We start from the raw sequence: 8,024 nt of genomic DNA, 5'->3' as shown, positions 1-8,024 counted from the left end.
CCCATACAATGAGGAAAATAAGGGACTTAGGATTGTGTGCCTAAAAGAAGATCTACAAATTTTATGCATGAAAAGTTGACAAAATTCAAAGCAAATAGACAAAGCCACATGGCTTCCTGAGGAATTAATGAAACTACTAAATAAACAAACAAACAAAACCCAATAAAAATGGAATATCTGAAGAACATTATCAACCATCCTAACCTATTTGACATTTATAGAACACTACACCAAACTACTGTAGAATAGATGTTCTTTTTTAAGAACAAGTAGTTGTTCACCATAAAACAAATTTCAAGATTTGTTGAAATCTTACAAAGTATATTCTCTGATTAGGAAAGTAAATTAGAAATCCTAGCAGAATTCAGTTGGTAGCAGAAATCTTACACTATCAACATCCTTGGAACTTTGGGGGAATATTTTTCTCTGCTACAGCTTTCCAGTAATCTCTGAACTAGGGCACTTAAAAAAAAACATTTTTCTATTAAAAGTAACTGTCCTGTTTCTATTCTGATAAGCATATGGTTATCTATTCCCCACTTTGAGCTAATGTCAGGAAATGCAACTCCAACTGAGGTTAGGGAAAAAAAATGAATGCATCAGCTCATGTAACAGAAAACTCCAGCAAAAGGACACGATGTCACCCTCTTCCTCCCTGCACTGCTTTTCTCTGAGTGAGCTCTTTCTCACACAATGTCCCCTGGTGTGAAGATGGCCACCTTCCACTTTATGCTGGGCAGAAATAGAACAAAACAGAACTTCCACCTCCCAAGATGCACAGCGAGTCTTTTCAGGATCAGGGGCTCTGATAGGCTAAGTCTGGGTCACCTGACTGCTGTTGACTCTGGGATTGGAATCAGTCACTCCACCCATTGCAGAGCTTGATAGTGAGTTGATGTTTTTCCAAAGGAATATTGAGGTTAGGAGGACGGAATGAAAGGTGGGCAGCTAATAACAGCAAATATGTACTTCCTGCACCCACTGGGTTTAAAGGCAATGGAACCGGGTGAAGAGTTCAAATGCACAGAGAGCAAAACTTACCCCAGAGCCTGGCTCAAGCCCTACTGTCTTTCTTGGCAGTGACCATCTTGAAGTGGAGCACTGATTAGTAAATATATATACACACAAACACACAACTTTATGTTTTCCTTTATTCATAATGAATAAGAGTTACCTTTGAATAAATATTTTCTTTTGAAAGCACAAAGACTTATGACAAAAGTTATTTGGGGCTGGATATTTTTCTTTTGAGAGGACAAAGAGTCAAATATCGGAAGGGTGCTTATCTTTCAAGTCAGACATGTCTACTCTACAAGTGTTGCTATCAGCTGTAAAACATTTTGCAAGTCCCTTCTTTTAGCCTTAAAATAGGCATAAGCCTTCCTCTAATGACTTAATAAGCTGTGGACCAATACCTCACCAAAATGGGGAGGATTTGAGTTAGTGCAAGTAAATAGATTTTCTACTAGGTAATATTTTATAAATGGGGAAAACACTATTTGTATTTTGCTTCTGAAAGCCACAGGGAAGTAGCTCATGCCTTGTGCCTTTCAGGATAGATACTTTCCCACCCCTCCGCATCCCGCCTTTTCTCACCAAAGGGAGGAGACTTTCTTTACCTGTTCTGTCTCCAGGACTTAACTACTAAGCAAATAGAACTAAGAAGCCTAGCATGGAACCATACCGAGGGATAGAAGCAATTAAAAATAAATCAGGCATCTTGGAAAAAGTCATTTGCAGAAACAGTTGTGTCCACAGCATGAAATATGGAGGAAATACATTAAAGCAGAAATTAATTTAATAAACATTCACCCTCATTCTTTTTAAAGGAGAGAATACCATAAAATACTTCATTAGGCAAAGTCTCAGCAGGAAAATAAAAACTTTTTTCTTAAAAAAGAAGACTTCTTTGTAAATTAGAGATGGAAGTAAAAAAGAGAGAGAGAGAGAGAGAGAGAGAGAGAAATTGAGTGAGAGAGTGAATGTGTGTCCCAGCCAGACTGTGCAACTTTTTAAGAACAAAGCAAGAAGGTAAGAGTGCTTAGGATCCTTACCTCCTTGTTTATTGATATCCCAGTGGATCTACCATGCTGGACCTCACAAAGCCATGCGGACAGACAGTAAGAGTTTGTCTATTCAGAAAATCCACAGGGGTAAACTCAAACCTGACTCAAGAGGAGAGTGCCCTCTCCTACCCTTGGCTCTGATATTTGCTTTCTTCAAGTGACCAAGCATGCCACTGAAAAAGGAAATTGATTTCTCACCAGATGATCCCAGACCCTTACGTGGTGTTCTGGAAGACAATGCCAAACACCTGCTAATTGACATTTAGCTGGCATTGGAGGGGTGGTAACCTACAATTCTTTCTAGGTTCCTTTCCTTAAAATACCAAACTTTTTCTTCAGATATCCACTTTTAAGCTTATGGCTCCACCCATAATTCCAGACTGGAGTTACGAGTCATGTAAAATAAATCTGCTTAAATCTACACATTCTACTACCCAGTCCTGGCCTGGTTCTGAGGTGGCATATAAACAAATCCTATCCAATCATGACAATCTCTGGACCTCTCTTCAATATTGAGACAAAATACCCACCAACAGAACTATGTGTTGTGCAGGAAGGAAATCTAGAATCTGAGAATTTACTCTGTCTGTAAGAAGGAAGGTTAGCCCAGGGATAAAGCCAACGCACAGAAAAGGAACCAAAGAGAAGGGAAATAGAGCGCCCTGATCATGCCATTCCGGAAGCTATGGTTCTTTAGTTTGTTTTATAAACTGGGTGGAATGTGCACATTAAGAATTATGGCACCAAGTCAGATCAAATAACGGGAAAGACGAAGAAAAGAAGAGATGATGGGAGAAGGATTAAGAAAGAAAGAAGAAACCAGATTAAAAGATAAGAGGCAGAAAATAATAATAATAAAAATAAGGGCTGGAGATGTGGCTCAAGCGGTAGCGTGCTCGCCTGGCATGTACGGGGCGCTGGGTTCGATCTCTCAGCACCACATGAAAATCAAGATGTTATGTCCACCAAAAACTAAAAAAATAAATATTAAAAAATTATCTCTCTCAAAATAATAATAATAATAGAATAATAAGAGGAGCACAAAATAGTAGAGGGCTATACAGACTAGTATGTCCAACTTTCTCATTTTATAGATGAGGAAACTGAGGTCCCAGCAAGTGAAGTGACTCTCCTGGGGCCACACCAGCCAGTGTATGCCAGCATAACCCAAGGGTCCTGGTGCCCACCCACTCTTTTCCTTTCTGCAAGTTGTAATTATTTAAAAGCAGCTTTTATAACTAAAGTACCTCTTTTGGTTTGGGTTTTCCTTTGTTTGTTTGGTTGGGTTTGTTTTGGTATTGGGGGTTGAACCCAGGGAAACTTTGTCACAGAGTTGCCTCCCCAGCCCTTTTTTATTACCTACATATTTATTTATTTAGGCACAGGCTCTTGCTACCTGACCCAAGCTGGCCTTAAATTTGCAATCCTTCTGCCACAGCCTCCCAAGTCACTGAGATTACAGGCATGCACCAACTACACCCAGCCCAAGGAGCTCTGCTTGTTACAGAAAATTCTGGATGTGCATGAAAAGTAAGAAAAAATAAAAGCCATGATTTTACCATCCAGATACAACCATTCAATATTTTACCCATTTCCTTGTCAGATTTTTTTTAATTTAAGGATTTTTACAGAGTTTTAACCCTCTGTTTATGTAATCTTATTTTCCAGTTTGTTTTTCTTATAAGTATTATAACAATTCCCCATGTTATAATATATTCCTGGGAAAGATTGTTTTTATGACTATAATATTCAATCAAGTAGATATATCCTAATTTAATCATTTCCCTAACAGTGAGAATATTGTGTGTTTGTAATTTCAAGCATACATTTTTAAAACACTCTAAGGAAAATTTTCTTGCATAAAATTTCTCTGCATAAACGATTGTCTTAGAATTTATTTCCAGAACTGAAATCTCGGAGTCAAAGGGCAGGAATTGGGTTGCCAAATTTAGCAGCTAAAAAGGCAGGATGCTCATTTAAATTTTAATTTCAAATTATTTGTTGTTATCTGAAAATTCAAATTTAACTGGGAGTTCTGTGTTTTTATCTGGCAACCCTAGTAGGAATAGCTTAAAGGTTTCCATACAGATTTCCAGCGCCTCCAGGTTCGAAAGGAGGGGCAATGAGAGAATACTATCCAACATTTTATTCCACAGCATGCTCCATTTTAAACACTTTATGCATCGTACTTAATTTAAGTCTCATGTTGACCTTTGTGGTAAAGAATTATTTTTAGCCCTACTTTGCAGATGAGAAAGCTGAGGTCCCTGAGGTTAAGTAAATGTTCACGAGTTACATAACTAAGATTTGGGAGTATGGACCTTAAGTCAGCCTGCTTGGAGACTAGAGTGGACCCAAGAAGCCAAAGAATGAGCCATGGGAGAGAGATGCAGTCTATCTCCTGGGAATAGCTCCAGGAGACATCTGGCCTGGACCATCTCTAAGTCAAATTCAATTATTTGAGCAGCCTTCCCCATCTCCATAGACCAGAAACCTTCACGATGCATTAAAGAATATTAATAGTTCATTGAACATTTTGTGGCAAGAGAGTAGATAGACTTTGCATTGCACATAATGGAAACAATTTTATCGAGTTAATTTTAAAATTGGTCAAATCTTTAAACGCCTCTCCAGCTTCTCGCCTTGGTTCCTATTTCCTTCAATCTTCTCTCCCACCTGTGTCTTCATCCTCTCTCAGGATCTCCTTCTTTTTCCCAATTCTCTCATCCCCTGACCCCACTCCTCTTTGAAGTATGATGAACATTTGAAGCTCCTTCACCTTCTTTCACATCTTTATACCCTTTACTCCACTCAGCAAACAACACTCTGCCACCTAGACCCACCTTTCTTGGAAAGGAGGGGAGAGATTACACTTAATAAAATTTCCTTGCCTTCCCTCCCCCACTTCTCTGCAGTACTGGGGATTGAAACCAGGGTGCTTTACCACTGAGCCACATCCCCAGCCCTTTTAATTTTTTTTTTATTATTTTGAGATGGAGTCTCACTAAGTTGCTGAGACTAGCCTTGAATAGAGAATATTGTATGTTTGTAATTTCAAGCATATATTTTTAAAACACTCTAAGGAAAATTTTTCTCAGGCTCCTCCTGAGTGGCTGGGATTATAGATGTGTACACCATGCCCAGTTATATCTCTATTTAAAAAAAAAACAGTCAATAAAGGGTTTTATTTCTTCTCTCTTTTCTTTCTCTTATGCTCCCCTCTGACCTCCTTTCTTCCCAACGTGGCCCTTACCAAGCATCAAGTAGGAGTGGATCCCAGGTCAGTGTATCTATAAGTACCAGGTCCTCCTCAGTCCAGCAGGCAGGAGGGACATCCAGTCACAGTCCTACATAAACTCAAAGTGCTTCAAGATCCCAGAGGAGAAAGAACACCTGGGTATCAAAGAATGCTTCCTGACAGAAGATGTCATTTGGCTGGGTTCTGAAGGATGGATAGATTCTGCACAGGTGGAGATGGGTTGAAATGAGGGGCCTGCCCCTTCAGAGATAGAGCATTTTGAGGACACAGACACAGGAAAGAGACAGTGAGGCATGGGTCCAAAGCTTATTAAATTCTCTGGAACTTCCTCCATGGACTTACCAGGACTCCTCTTGGTTGATGTCGGAAGGGTCAGGGGCAAAGTTATGACTCTGGAATCCGATTTCTGGAATCTCCATTTGGGGAATATCCTGGCCCAGCCTGTGTTCCTGGCCATGGTTGGGACTGTCCACAATTGATAAGCACGGTTCACCCTGGCCTTATTTGAAATGATTCACAAAATGCAATTTCAAGAATTTAAAACTGCTCATAAAAATGGATCAATCAGCACAAGGCTGAAATAATTAGTTCCCTTTGCTAGGAAAAAATAGTGCTTCTTAATTATTGTACTGATTGCGTGAGAGGTTTTTAAATACAACAAAGAGGCCTCTGAAGGCTCTGTCCTTCTACCTGCCTATAGGGGAAAGAATCTAATTAAAACAAAGAAAATACATTAATATTTAATGGTGTGATGTTCCCCCACATCTTTGTACTCCTCAATTCAGTGACAGCTCGAAAAATCCTCCCCCCACCAAAAAAACCCACACAGAATCCCACCAGTGTGACGCTGTCAGAGCACAGCTTTAATAAATGGCTTTGTGGTTCAGAGCCCACAGAAGAGCTCTACCAGCCATGTCACCCTGCTCTCACAAGCCCTCGGAGGGGACCCTGACCTCCTGCTTCAGCCACCACAGACCCTCAGATGCACATTCGAGGGTCAGTCTTGATTCTGTTCCTTTGTTATGGGACCCCTTGTGAGGTAGTGGACAGGTGCATGTGAATGCATCACCTAGTGCCCAGCATGTAATAAGCATCAATAAATGTAACTTGATGTCATGGTTACTCTAACAGACTCAGAGACTAAGGTCCAGAGGAGGGAGAAGGTGGCTTTTTATGGAAGTCACACATAAGTTGGTGGCAGAGCCGGTGTGTGAATTCCCTGCTCATTGTCCCTCCTGGTAGTCTGGGTTGCCTCTCATGAATTGTCCTCCAGTGCTGGCTACTTGCTCCATCAGTGGTAGAAGGGTCCTTGCTGTCTGCACTCTGTGCTCATTGCTTTTAGCTACACAAACGCCTGTGGCCAGAGCTGGGTGGGATGGCACACACCTGTAATTCAGCAATTCAGGAGGCTGATGGAGGAGGATCATAAGTTCAAGGCCAGACTGGGCAACATAGCAAGACCCCCCCATCTAAAAAAAAATAATGCCTGTGGCCCTTCTGTATCTACCTTCATCCAATTCTAGATTTTTCACTTCTGTGACCAAAAGACCTGACAAGAACCATTGGAGGAGAAAAGTTTACTTTGAGGTATACAGTTTCAGAGGTCTTAGTCCACAGACGGCTGACTCCTTCCTTCCTTGGGGCCCAGGATGAGGCAGAAAGAACATCATGGTAGAGGAAAGCAGCTCAGGGCATGACACCAGGAATCAGAGAGGAAGGGGGGGGGCACCCTCACCAAGATCAAAATATAAACCCCAAAGGCAATATAAACCCCCAATTACCCACCTCCTCCAACCACATTCTGCCTGCCTACAGTTACCACCCAGTTAATTCCTAATAGGGGATTAATTCACTAGAATTAGGTTAAGGATCTTGTAATCTAATCATTTCATCTCTAAACTTTCTATTATTTTTTTCTATTATTTTTCCTTTTTTTTCCTACAAAAAAATGTAGAACACCCCTGGGTTCAATCCATAGCACTGCTGAAAAACAACAAAGGTGTTTAGTGTCACTATTGTTGGGCTCTCTCCTGCCCCACTGGGGCCACATCTCCATATAAACTTTTCTTGACCTCTAAATTTCTTGCATTGTTTCACACATGAGCTTTTGAGGGACACCTAATACCTAAACCATAACATTCCATATCTGCCAGTTTATTCTGAATCCCAAGAGATAGAAAGCTCAAATAAACAAAGCTCAGATAAACCAAAAGGGGACTTAGTCACTGCTATATCTGAGGGTTGGACTTCAGGCATAGCTGGATTCAAAAGTTAGACCAATGTCTTTAGAATTTGGCTTTTTTCCGCCTCTCTTCAATTCTCAGAGAAGCTGTCCTCTAAAAGTTGCAAGAAGCTCTCACTTCCCATCTAAGCTCATTCAGAGTGAATTTCACATATCAGGGTGCCCTGAGAAAACCTCATCGTATCTAACTGGCTCATGGAGAGTGGGTCACATGCTCATATCTTAAGCAATGACAGTGTCCAACTTCCTGTGAGTGTTGTTGATGCCTCCACTCATGAATCCCTCAGAAGGAAGAAAGAGTGGGTTGTTCGGGAGTAAGTCAGCCAGAACAAATTTCCACCAAATAATCTATATTTCAGTCCTGAAGAACAAGGAAATGTGACTTGAAGCAGTGACTTCAAATGGAGGCCCAGAGGCCAAATTCACCCTCTTCATATGGGCTGTGTTTGGTCTACAT

Source organism: Ictidomys tridecemlineatus, chromosome 15 (genome assembly GCF_052094955.1).
Source record: "Ictidomys tridecemlineatus isolate mIctTri1 chromosome 15, mIctTri1.hap1, whole genome shotgun sequence".
In the NCBI taxonomy this organism is placed as follows: Eukaryota; Metazoa; Chordata; class Mammalia; order Rodentia; family Sciuridae; genus Ictidomys; species Ictidomys tridecemlineatus.
Note: the sequence above shows the minus strand (reverse complement) of the source record.